General features: G+C 40.2%; 1 protein-coding gene across 1 annotated transcript in view; it reads right to left on the minus strand.

Moving 5' to 3' along the window:
- GLDC (glycine decarboxylase) overlaps positions 1 to 13797 on the minus strand; it is an 84166-nt gene that overhangs the window by 26084 nt on the left and 44285 nt on the right. The window lies entirely within an intron of this gene.

Here is a 13797-nt window from a genome sequence, read left to right on the forward strand (position 1 = left end):
TGAGTGTAATTGAGTGTGGTACCATTCCTGACAGACTCGGGGTCAGCTTTCCTAGGCCCCACATAGTCACGGCTGCTAGAGGCTGGCCATACCCATCTCAGCAGTCCTTGAAGGCACCACTTTTAGAGCACACTTAATGACTAACATTCCAGGGAGGAGTGCTGAGTCAATCATAAACTGTTACTTAATGTTCTCAGTACTCTCTGCAGGAAGGAAAGGAAGTGAGTAATAGGTTTTTTAATCCCATTCAAAATGCATATTTCCTCCATTTCACAAAATTACACCATCTTTTGACTCTGTGGAATGCCCAGTGGTTTTGGCATTCATCCCTCCTGGTCACCCCGTAATAATGAGATCATACTCTAAAAAAGAACAAGGCTTAAGAATAAACTAGATAAATTGTTTTATTTCTACATGAAAAGCTAAACTTGAGCCCTAGAAAACATTTTTTTGAGAAAATGGTGGGATGGAACCAGTTGAATATGACATATCTGCAAACTAGTATAGGGACATTGATGGCTTGGTGTCAGGAGATGGCAGGATTGACGATTTAGGGCTCAGCATGAGAAGAGGACAGAGCAGAGGAAAACATCGGGGGTGCAAGGCTTGGAGTCTGGCTGGAGGAATAAAGGGAAGCGGTGAATCCACAGCGTGAGTGCCACAGAGCAACAGAAGAGACTAGATGAGCTAAGGAATAATGGTAAGTGTAAGCTGCTCCAGTAATTAAGCACTTCCTATCTGCCAGGCACTGTGGTGCATAGACAAACCACAGGTAAATGAGAACCATTACTGCTGTCACCACCAAGCATTTTATAATTTTTTTTTTTGACCTCAGGAAATGTATAGACTAGTATTAGGCATGGAGCAGCTCTGCAATAAATGTTTAGTCAATTTGTTCAAAACTGAGTTCTTCTTCAGTCCAGACAACATTAATGTCATCATTTCGCCCATGGAAAAGGACTTCAACAAATGGACTTTGTCTCTACTCAATACTCTGTAATGATCTATTTGGAAAAAGAATTTTTTTAAAAAAGTGGATATATTTACATGTATAACTGATTCACTTTGATGTATAGTGGAAACTAACACATTGTAAATGAACTATACTCCAATAAAAATGAATTTGCTGCTGCTAAGTCGCTTCAGTCATGTCTGACTCTGTGCGATCCCATAGACGGTGGCCCACCAGGCTCCCCTGTCCCTGGGATTCTCCAGGCAAGAACACCAGAGTGGGTTGCCATTTCCTTCTCCAATGGATGAAAGTGAAAAGTGAAAGTGAAGTCGCTCAGTCGTGTCCAACTATTAGCGACCCCATGGACTACAGCCTACCAGGCTCCTCTGTCCATGGGATTTTCCAGGCAAGAGTACTGGAGTGGGTTGCCATTTCCTTCTCCAATGGATGAAAGTGAAAAGTGAAAGTGAAGTCGCTCAGTCGTGTCCAACTATTAGCGACCCCATGGACTACAGCCTACCAGGCTCCTCTATCCATGGGATTTTCCAGGCAAGAGTACTGGAGTGGGGTGCCATTGCCTTCTCCGAAAAATGAATTTAAAAATGGATTTTGTATTTCCTTCTGTGTTTTTCTCATGACTTCTACTCATCTTGTGCTGGAAGATCAATCAAAGAAGGAAAGAAGAGACTGGAGCTAGGAGCCAGCAATCTAAGAGAAAGGCAGTATGCCAAAGACTTGATCAGAAATGCTGGATGTTTCCCTGCTTAGATGTTCTTAAAATCAGTCATGTTCCAAAAAGCGCAAAAGATATATCCTAAATCCTCCATAAGGATTATTCCTGGGGTACTATGAAAATAAAGGGAATTATTAGTGCCACCTGTTGGTGAAAAAGCATTATGAATAGTATCTGCTTATCTGCATAACCCAGATGAGAACTCATCAGGAAAGTACTACATGTGGAAGGGCAGCTAGGATAGTGGTTTTCTGACATCTATTCAAAACCAAGGGATTATACTGCATGGCACAGAGGACTCGATTCAATACTCTGTAATGGCCTATATAAGAAAAGAATCTTAAGAGCAGATATATGTATATGTGTAACTGACCCACTTTGCTATAAACCTGAAACTAACACAACATTGTAAATCTACTATAAAATAAAAATTAAATTTCTGCATGGTTTTTAAATTTATGAAAAAGTTAACATAGAACCCATTTTGCATGACTGCAGAATATGCTACAATTCATGACTTAGGGTGAATCCTGAAGTGAAGTGAAGTGAAATCGCTCAATCGTGTCCGACTCTTTGCGACCCCATGGACTGTAGCCTACCAGGCTTCTCCATCCATGGGATTTTCCAGGCAAGAATACTGGAGTAGGTTGCTATTTCCTTCTCCAGGGGATCTTCCTGACCCAGGAATCGAACCCAGGTTTCCTGCATTGCAGGCAGACGCTTTACCCTCTGAGCCAGGGAAGCCCTAGAAGTCGCCAAAATTCATGCTGAATTATACTATAATTGAACTGAGAAAACAGTAGCATGTTTTATTTAAAATAGTCAAAGTGGGATGTTGTATTGATACAAGTCAAAAGGTATTAAAAATGTGCTCTAGAGAAAATGATGTTATGTATGGATCATAACTGAAAATTTAGGTGCTTATAATTTCAGGTTTATACATTTTTTGAATTATTCTTGTTTTAATTTTCTCTATTCTTCTGAAAATCATTAAATAGGTTAACACACCATTGTAGTTCACACACCAATGGCCACATTAAACGTGCAGTTTCAGAGAAGTTTTCTTTTAAGCTGTCTACTAGTCAGTGGGCCTATTTTATTTTATTTTATTAACAACATCTGAAATTCTTAAGTTTTCTATACAATGTCCCTAAAAAATGTTACATTTAAAAAGACATTTTTGTGAAAAAGATTTTTTGAGTGATAAACTGTAAATTTAAATATGAAGTGAATTCCTTCCCATCTATAATATCTAACACCTAGCCCATTGCAAAAACTGAAACATTTGGAAGCTAAAATATGCATCATTACCCAATGAAACCAACATTTTTATAGATATAGGATTATTCTAAAATTTATATGTAAAGACAAAACAACTGAAATAGCATTCTGAAAAAGAAAAAAGAGGAATCAGTCCTGCCTCTAATGTCAAAGCTCTCCTTGACCTGATGTCCCTTTTCAAGTAGTCAGACAACAAGCTCCTCTGGATCTTAGTCTCCATCTGTCACATGGAGATAATGCCACCCGATTTACAGATGAATTTAAAATTAGTATTAGTAATACATTCTTCTGACTTTTTAAAAACTTCATAATGAAAAAAGGGATGAAGCTTAAGGTTAAAAAAAAAAAAGCCCCTAATTCTTACCAGTTTTACTCCCTCAAAAGAAGCAGTATTACTAATTTCTTGTGATACATAATGTTTAGGTACACATATATCCCCTCCCTTTTGGAACTTCCTCCCATCTCCCTCCCTATCCCACCCCTCTAGGTTGATACAGAGCCCCTGTTTGAGTTTCCTGAGCCATACAGCAAATTCCCACAGGCTATCTATTTTACCTATGGTAATGAAAGTTTCCATGTTACTCTTTCCATACATCTCACCCTCTCCTCCCCTCTCCCCATGCTGCCCTGTAAATAAATTCTTCAGCACTATTTTTCTAGGTTCTGTATATGTGCAGTAGAATACGATATTCATCTTTGTCCTTCTGACTCACTTCACTCTGTATAATAGGTTCTAGGTCCATCCATCTCATCAGAACTGACTCAAGTGCGTCTCTTTCTACGACTGAGAAATACGCCATCGTGCATATGCACCTCGGCTTCCTTCTCCATCCCCTGTCGATGGGCATCTAGGTGGTTGCAATGGGCATCTAGCATGGAGGCTGCAGTCCATGGGGTCGCTGAGGGTCAGACACAACTGAGCGACTTCACTTCCACTTTTCACTTTCATGCATTGGAGAAGGAAATGGCAACCCACTCCAGTGTTCTTGCCTGGAGAATCCCAGGGATGGGCGAGCCTGGTGAGCTGCCATCTATGGGGTCACACAGAGTCGGACACAACTGAAGTGACTTAGCAGCAGCAGGAGGTGGGTCATAGAGGATCTTGCTTTGATTTATGTCATTGAGGGTTCTGCCTATGTTTTCCTCTAAGAGTTTTATAGTTTCTGGTCTTAGATTTAGGTCTTTAATCCATTTTGAGTTTCTCTTTGTGTGTGGTGTTAGGAAATGTTCTAATTTCATTACATGTAGCTGTCCAGTTTCCCCAGCACCATTTATTGAAGAGGCTGTCTTTGCCCCATTGTATATTCTTGCCTCCTTTATCAAAAATAAGGTACCCATAGGGGCATGGGTTTATTTCTGGGCTTTCTATCTTGTTCCATTGGTCTATATTTCTGTTTTTGTGCCAGTACCATACTGTCTCAATGACTGTAGCTTTGTAGTATAATCTGAAGTCAGGAAGGTTATTTCCTCCAGCTCCATCCTTCTTTCTCAAGACTGCTTTGGCTATTCAGGGTCTGATCACAGCTTCAATTTCAGTTCTTGTGACTGGGTTGTTCATAATTTCTATTTATTCCTGGATCAGTCTTGGAAGGTTGAACTTTTCTAAGAATCGGTCCATTTCTCCCGCATTATCTATTTTATTGCCATATAGTTGTTCATAATGGTGTCTTACAGTCCTTTGTATTTCTGCATTGTCTGTTGCAACCTCTCCTTTTCATTTCTACTTTTGTTGATTTGATTCTACTCTTTTTTTCTTGATGAATCTGGCTAAAGGCTTGTCAATTTTGTTTATCTTCTCAAAGAACCAGCTTTTAGTTTTATAAACTGTTACCATTGTTTCTTTCATTTCTTTTTCATTTATTTCTGCTTGGATATTCATGATTTCTTTCCTTCTACTGATTTTGGGTTATTTTTGTTCTTCCTTTTCCAGTTGTTTTAGGTGTAAAGTTAGGTTGTCTATTAGATGTCTTTCTTATTTTTTGAGGTAGGATTGTATTGCTATCAACTTCCCTCTTAAAACTGCTCTTGCTGCATTCCATAGGCTTTGAGTTGTCGTGTTTTCATTGTCATTTGTTTCTAGAAATTGTTTCCTTTTTGATTTCTTCAGTATCCTGTTGGTTATTTAGAAACGTGTTGTTTAATCTCCATGTGTTTGTGTTTCTTAGTTTTTTTTCTTGTAGTTGATATATAGTCTCATAGCATTGTGGTTAGAGAAGATGCTTGATATGATTTCAATTTTCTTAAACTTACTGAGGTTTGATTCCGACCCAAGATGTGGTCTATCCTGGAGAATGTTCCATATCCACTTGAGAAGAAAGCATATTCTTCTGCATTTGGATAGAATGTCCTGAAGATATTGATGACATCCATCTCATCTAATGTATCACTTAAGACTTGTGTCCCGTTATAAATTTCCTGTTTTGATGAGCTGTTCATTGGTGTGAGTGGGGTGCTACAGTCTCCTACTGTTATTGTGTTACTGTCAATTTCTCCTTTTATGTCTGTTAGTGTTTGTCTTCTGTATTGAGGTGCTTCTATTTGGGTGCATAGATATTGACAATTGTTATGTCTTCCTCTTGGATTGATCCTTTGATCATTATGTAGTATCCTTATCTCTTGTAATCTTCTTTATTTTAAGGTTTATTTTGTCTGATATAAGGATTGCTACTCTAGCTTTCTTTTGCTTCCAATTTGCATGGAATCTATTTTACCATCCTCTGACTTTCAGTCTATGTGTCTTTACGTCTGAAGTGGGTTTCTTGTAGACAGCATATATATGTCTTATTTTTTTTAATCCATTCAGCCAGTCTGAGTCTTTTGGTTGGAGCATTTAATCCATTTACATTTAAAGTAATTATTGATATATATGCTCCTACTGGGATTTCTTTGGAGGGAATGATGCTGAAGCTGAAACTCCAGTACTTTGGCCACCTCATGCGAAGAGTTGACTCATTGGAAAAGACTCTGATGCTGGGAGGGATTGGGGGCAGTAGGAGAAGGGGACGACCGAGGATGGGATGGCTGGATGGCATCATGGACTCGATGGACATGAGTCTGATTGAACTCCAGGAGATGGTGATGGACAGGGAGGCCTGGCATGCTGCGATTCATGGGGTTGCCAAGAGTGGGACATGACTGAGCGACTGAACTGAACTGATTGCTCTTAATTGTTTGGGTTTGATTTTATAGATCTTTTTTCTTCTCTTGTATTTCTTCACTATATAAGTCCCTTAAACATTTGTATAAAGCTGGTTTGGTGGTACTGAATTCTCCTTAACTTTTACTTGTCTGAAAAGAATTGATTCCTCCATCAATTTTGAATGAGATCCTTGCCAGGTACAGTAATCTTAGTTGTAGATTTTTCCCTTTCAGTACTTTAAATATATCCTGCCATTCCCTTCTGGCCTGCAGAGTTTCTGCCAAAAGATCAGCTGTTAAATGTATGGGGTTTCCCTTGTATGTTACTTGTTGCTTCTCCCTTGCTGCTTTTAATATTCTTTCTTTGTGTTTAGTCTTTGTTAGTTTGATTAGTATGTGTCTTGGCATGTTTCTCCTTGGGTTTATCCTGTATGGGACTCTTTGCCCCTCTTGGACTTGATTGACTATTTCCTTTTCCATGTTGGGGAAATTCTCAACTATAATGTCTTCAAAAATTTTCTCATACCCTTTTTTTTTCTCTCCTTCTTCCGGGACCCCTATAATTCAAATGTTGGTGTGTTTGATATTGTCCCAGAGGTCTCTGAGACTGTCCTCAGCTCTTTTCATTCTTTTTACTTTATTCTGTTCTTCAGAAGTTATTTCCACCATTTTATCTTCCAGCTCACTGATTCATTCTTCTGCTTCAGATAGTCTGCTATTGATTCCTTCTACAGTATTTTTAATTTCAGCAACTGTGTTGTTTGTCTCTGTATGCTTATTCTTTAATCTTCTAGGTCTTTGTTAATTGATTCTTGCATTTTCTCCATTTTGTTTTCCAGGTTTTTGATCATTTTTACTATCATTATTCTGAATTCTTTTTCAGGTAGTTTGCCTATTTCCTCTTCATTTATTTGGACTTCTGTGTTTCTAGTTTGCTCCTTCATTTGTGTAGTATTTCCCTGCCTTTTCATTATTTTTTTTAACTTATTGTGTTTGGGATCTCCTTTTCTCAGGCTTCAAGTTGAGCTCTTTCCTTGAAGAAGGTTGAGTTCTTTCTTCCTTTTGGTTTCTGTCTTCCTAAGGTTGGTCCAGTGGTTTGTGTAAGCTTGGTATAAGGTGAGATTTGTCCTGAGTTTTCGTTTGTGTTTGTTTGTTTTTCCTCTGATGGACAAGGCTGAGTGAGGTAGTAATCCTGTCTGCTGATGATTGGGTTTGTATTTTTGTTTTGTTTGTTGTTTAGATGGGGCCATGCACAGGGTGCTACTGGGTCTTGTATTCAAGTGGTTTCTTTTCTGTGAGTTCTCACCATTTGGTACTTCCTAGGGTTAGTTCTCTGGTAGTCTAGGGCCTTGGAGTCAGCGCTCCCACTCCAAAGGGTCAGGACTTGATCTCTACTGCCTGCAGTTAGTTGCTGTGGTCTTGATAAGTTGATGAATGAAAAGAACCCAAGGTTTTGCAAGGTCCTCTTCAGGAGAACATTGAGAAGGACCAGAACCCTGTCCTGCCTGCATCTGAGGTCCACAGGAGTGGCCTTCTCGGAGGAACCGGACATTTCACAGGACCATGACTCTGTAAGAGGCTTGCAGAACCACACTGCGCTTGGGAGCCAGAGTCTGAAGACCACGTGAAGTGTCTTGCGACAAATAATGTTTTGATGTTTAACATTTTAATGCCGAACTGTCCTCGTCAAACCCTCCTTTACTTTAAAAATACCATCCTCAAGTAGTTAGGAATAAAAAAATGACCCAAGTGAAATGTTAGCTAAGAAACTGACATTATGATAAAACTAATCACAGTAAAAGGATTAACAAAACAGCTACTGTGTCAAAATGATCTGAATCAGTACATGGCAACCTCAGAGGACCACTCTCAAAACATGGTAAAGTGAGAAAACATGGTAAACAGCAGGATAAAGAGGATATGCTTCCATACCTCAGAAGGAATTCAATTTTAATCAAACTCTCTGTTGCATAACTCAAATATTTCCAACAGCATCTAAGTCTCTGCTTCAAATAGCTTTAAATAAAACCCCCTCAACACGTTCTTACCAATCTCTATCTAGTTGAATTCTGGGGAAAAAATGTCTGGATGGATCTAGCCAACCTAACCTTTCTGATATCTCAAGAGCACCTTAAAGCAGTGGTTTTCAAACTCAACATCCCCAAATATCCCTGGGGGACTAGGGAGAAATATGAAGTCTTGGCTCACACCCCAAGTATACTGAATCAGAATTCTAGGGTTTCAGACAAATGCAAGAACCATCCCTCAAATGAACTGGTTCAAAATTGGAAAGGGAGTACGTCAAGGTTGTATACTGTCACCTTGCTTATTTAACTTCTATGCAGAGTACATCATGTGAAATGCTGGGCTAGATGAAGCACAAACTGGAACCAAGATTGCCAGGAGGAATATCAATAACCTCAGATAACGCAGATGACACCATTCTTATGACAGAAAGTGAAAAGCAACTAAAGAGCCTCTTGATGAAAGTGAAAGAGGAGAGTGAAAAAGTTGACTTAAAACTCAACACTCAAAAAACTAAGATCATGGCATCTGGTCCCATCACTTCAGGGCAAATAAATAGAGAAAATAATAGAAACAGTGACGGACTATTTTCTTGGGCTCCAAAATCACTGGATGGTGACTGCAGCCACAAAATTAAAAGATACTTGCTCCTTGGAAGAAAAGCTATGATAAACCTAGACAGCATATTAAGAAGTAGAGACATCACTTTGCCAACAAAATGTGTGTATAGCCAAAGCTATGGTTTTTCCAATAGTAATGTACAGATGTGAGAGTCAGACCCTAAAGAAGGCTGAGCATCAAAGAACTGATGCTTTCAAACTGTGGTGCTAGAGAAGACTCTTGAGAGTCCCTTGGACTGCAATGAGATCAAATCAGTCAATCCTAAAGGAAATCAACCCTGAATATTCTTTGGAAGTACTGATGCTGAAGCTGAAGCGCCAATACTTTGGTCACCTGATGTGAAGAGCCGATTCACTGGAAAAGACGCTGATGCTGGGAAATACTGAGGGCAGGAAAAGAAGGGGACATAAGAGGATGAGATGATTGGATGGCATCGTTGACTTAACAGACATGAGTCTGAGCAAACTCCAGGAGATAGTGAAGGACAGGGAAGCTTGGGGTGCTGCAGCCCATGGAATCACAAAGAGTAAGACACAACTGAAGAACTACAGCAACCCCTCCAAAATCTTACAAACTACAGGAAATCCAAATATACTCTTGAGAGTCAAGAAGTTGGGGAGAGGAGATCCTTCTCATTGCTTTATATTTCCCCAAAGATGGCTCCTTTCATCCTTCATCCTTCTTTCTCTTTCTAGCAGTCTGAGTATCTCCCTGGAAATCAGTCACTCATCAGAGAGGGTCTCTGATACCTGGCCTCCTAGAGCTCTCTGTAGGGGAGGGTTCTGAAACTGCACTAGGCCCACTAGGAAAGTGAAAGTAAAAGTCGCTCAGTCGTGTCTGACTCTTCCCAACCCCATGGACTATACAGTCTATGGAATTCTCCAGGCCAGAAGACTGGAGTGGGTAACCTTTCCCTTCTCCAGGGGATCTTCCCAACCCAGGGATCGAACCCAGGTCTTCTGCATTGCAGGTGAATTCTTTATTAGCTGAACCCTAAGGGAAGCCCTAGGCCCTCTAGGAAAGCAGGTCAGAAATGATCAATGACATGTCTGCTCAGTGACACTACCATGAACTTAGGAAAGAAGGGGAGAGAGATGGCCAATATCAAGTGTTTGACGCTCTTTGCTGTCCATTGTGGCTCAGATGGTAAAGAATCCTCCTGCGATGTGGGAGACCTGGGCTCAATCCTTGGTTGGGAAGATCCTCTGGAAGAGGAAATGGCAACCTACTCCAGTGTTCTTGCCTGTAGAATCCCCATGGACAGAGAAGCCTGACAGGCTACAGTCCGGGGCAGGGGGTTGGGGGGTGGAGGGTGTCACAAAGAGTCGGACACAACTGCGTGACTAAGCACAGCACAGAGTGATCTGCACACCACGGTCATGACTTAGCCTTCCAAGGCCAGTTTTAAAGAGCACTCCACTGGAAGATGTGAGTCATCTAACTAAACCTCCCTCTTTGGGGTTTCTCCAGGGCAACACACTTTCCAACCCAGTAATGTACGTTAGAATCACCTAAGGGCTTTTTAAATACTCAGTGAGCCCGGGTACTGCCCCTGGAGGAGATTCCAGTGTAGCTAGTTTACAGGTGGGGAGGGCATGGCTCCCCGCGTAATTCTAATATGAATCCAGGACTGAAAGCCCCGTGGCCCTGTGGTTTTCACGGTGTGGTAGCCAAACCAGCACATCAGCACCACCCAGGATTATATTAGAAATATGAATTCTCAGGCCTCAATCCAGACTTATTAAATCAGAAACTGTGGTAGTGGGGCCAAGCAGTTTCACAAGCCCTACAGGTGATTCTCATGTATAATCAAGTTGGAGAGTCGTTGACTGTGTCCTGTTCACACCTCATTTAAGAACCTTACCAGGAGGAGATTCCAGGAAAGTGACTGCTAGTTCCATCTACACTCAAGATCACAGTTTGCAGTTTTTAGAGACAAAAAAACTTCCGCACTATTATAAGCCAAGTAAGCTAATAATAATTCCAGCTCCATGGAAGGTGTTAATTACTGTTTCTGTCTGCCTTAAATGGTACATCATAATTCTAACCTAGCAGTTCCCAGAGTATTTGTGTGCTGCTGAATGATTTTCAGAGTGTCACCATGGTATGGGGAGCAAGCTGAAGTAAGCTGTCCTGGGCACAGCAGGAAATGGAAAGGTAATTAAATATTATTTGGTTATGTTCTCCACCAAGCTGGAAATGCTCTCTAGGGTTATAGACTGAGCAAATAAATAAGAGAAATGGGGACAAGTTTCTCGACATTTGTGTTTTAAGTTCTTTAAACAACTTTGAGATCTAACTGTCTCAGGAAATAGACCACGTGAAGGCTTGGCTACTCGAACCAAAGATTTCATGCCACAGTTTATGGTTATTAAATCCTTCATCATCCACATTTATCAGCCATCCCTCAATGAAATCTCAATCAAATCAAGAAGGCAGTGTTCCTTGCTTGCTGTATAGGAGAGAAAACTACACCTAGCACTAGGGAGGAAGCCACATAACAGAGCTCTGGAGACCTGACATATTCCGGGTGCTAACCTTTCCTTTGAACTGCTGGTTTCCCCTCAGAAAAAAAAATACACTGAAGAGAAAGGCCATATGGCAGCCTCCATCCAGGCAGGAACTACTAGAGAAAGAGAGAATAAATGCCTTCTGTGAGCCTAACACAGGACTGCGCCAGACTGGAAGACATTATGAGGGCCCAGGAGCGGAATCCAGGCAGAGTCATCAGGAAAACATGCAGAAACACTCAGGTTTATGCCTGAAAATTGCAGGTCTCCTGCTTAGGCATTTTAGAACCATAGAGTTGCACTTCGAGTCCACTTGTTAAATATTCCTCTGTTCTACAGAGCTTAGTTCTTTTGCCTATTGTTGCAAGCTTGCCTCATTTTCTTTGAGTACTGCATTGCTGCAAAGGAAGACAGGTGATCTGCTCAACCCCAGGGCAGGTTCAAAGCCAACTTCATTATGCCATCAACTGATGGCAAAACCCCCCTGAGATCAGGAGTGCCAGACTGAAAACGAATCTGCAAGCATCTTATCAAGAATTTAAGTGTTTTGCCATATGCATGTCCCCCACAATAAAAATAACGTTTTTGAATTGTATTATGATAATATATATCATGCTTTTAAAAAAAATTTTAGTAATCTAAAATACCATAAGGACAAAAAATAAATATCACTTGAAATTCTATCACCTTAAGATAATTACTTGGGTGTCTTTGATCCTCTTTCCATCTATGCCTCTGCATAGATCTGTAAAACAGTATGGCAGTCCCTCAAAAAATTAAACATAGAATTACCATATATCCAATAATTTAATGTTTGGGTATACACCCAAAAGAACTACTAGGGCTCAAATAGGTATTTGTACACCCGTGTTCACAGCAGCATTATTCCCTATAACCAAGAGGTTAAAGCAACCCCAATGTTCACTGATGGGTGAATGGATAAACAAAATGTGGAATATGCATACAACGGCGTATTATTCAGCCTTTAAAAATGAGAGACATTCTGACATGCCACAACATTGTTGAAATTTGAAGATGTTATGCTAAGTAAAATAAGCCAGATAAAAGGACAAATATTGTATGATTCCATTTATATGATGCACCTAGAACAGTCAAGTTAATAGTGACAGAAGGTAGAATCATGGTTGCTAGGGGCTGAGGCATGGGTTAAGTGAGGAAATATTGTTTAACGGGTACAGAATTTCGATTTGGGAAGACAAAGAAGTTCTGGAACTGAATAGAGGTGATGGTTTTGCAATGATGTGAAGGTAATGAATGCCACTGAATTTAACAGTTAAAAACAGGTAAAATAGTAAATTATGCTCTGGATATTTTACCACAATGAAAAACTAAGGTAGAAAATATTTTAGCAAGTAGCAGCTGATGCTACTTCCTAAAAATTATGCCATACTTATCTTTTAAATATCATGCAGTAACAAAAAAGGAAGGGAAACATATTTAGATTCCAAACTTTCGGTGACTGGACTCTCGAATTCTATAGACACATTGACCAATTCCAACTAGTCAGGCATAATAAAAACACCAGGAAATGTTCCCTTGATAGTAAGAGATTACTAAGCCCTCTGTTTTACAAGTGTAACTTCAGTGGCTAACATGGTACGCTAAATTCTTTTTCTGTGCAGAGTGGTTAAGAAACTTGTGTTTCTTCTTATAGTAAGTATAAAACTCACATTGGTCCCTGAGATTTCACCAGCCAGCAGTAAATCATGGCGAACTAAACTGCAAGTAGTTAGCCCTGTGGTAGACTGACTCTGAGACTTGGAACACAGAATTATAAGACCTGGAATTTATAATCTTCTTGTGGAAAAAAAAACTACCACAAATAAACCAAGATGGAGGCTGTAGTATGCTAAAAATAAAATCATTCACATACAATATGTGGTAGATGCTTCTTTCCCCAAATGAGACATCAAATTTCCCAACTCACTGGAAACATAGCCCCTGCATTTTCCCAACAAAGAAGGAGGCATTTCCCCATCTGTCACAGCAGCCTCTGCTTAGGACCAGAAATATCTACTAAGCTTCAACGAAGCCTCTGTAACTCTGAAGTCAGCTCTTGGAAATGGATGGTGTGTTTCTGAGCTAGAGAAGGCATCACTGCCCAAACTACAAAATGATAATGATTTCTTTTCCTCCTCCATGGAAAATGGGATCTCACTGGCAATCATACAAATGAGAAGAGAAAGAGAGAGAAACAACATCAGGTCAACCGAGAAGAGAGGAACTTATAAGATGATGGTTCTCAACCTTGGCTGCAAGCTGGAATCACCTGGGGGGCTTTAAAGAAAAACCCATGTATGCATCCCTTCCCTCACCGTACTCTTTCCCCATCAAGATGTTGATTCTATCTGGGACTGGGAGCTGAACACCAGGATTTTTTATAGACTCATCATATGAGTCTAGTTTCCAGCTCAGGCCTGGGAACCACTGTTTTACAAAAGGAGAACCTCCTCATCCTTCAGTCAGTCTTCTGCAGACTCTGCCCAGGAGCTCAATTTTTTGCAAGAGCTAATGAT

Source organism: Ovis canadensis, chromosome 2 (genome assembly GCF_042477335.2).
Source record: "Ovis canadensis isolate MfBH-ARS-UI-01 breed Bighorn chromosome 2, ARS-UI_OviCan_v2, whole genome shotgun sequence".
Lineage (NCBI taxonomy): Eukaryota > Metazoa > Chordata > Mammalia > Artiodactyla > Bovidae > Ovis > Ovis canadensis.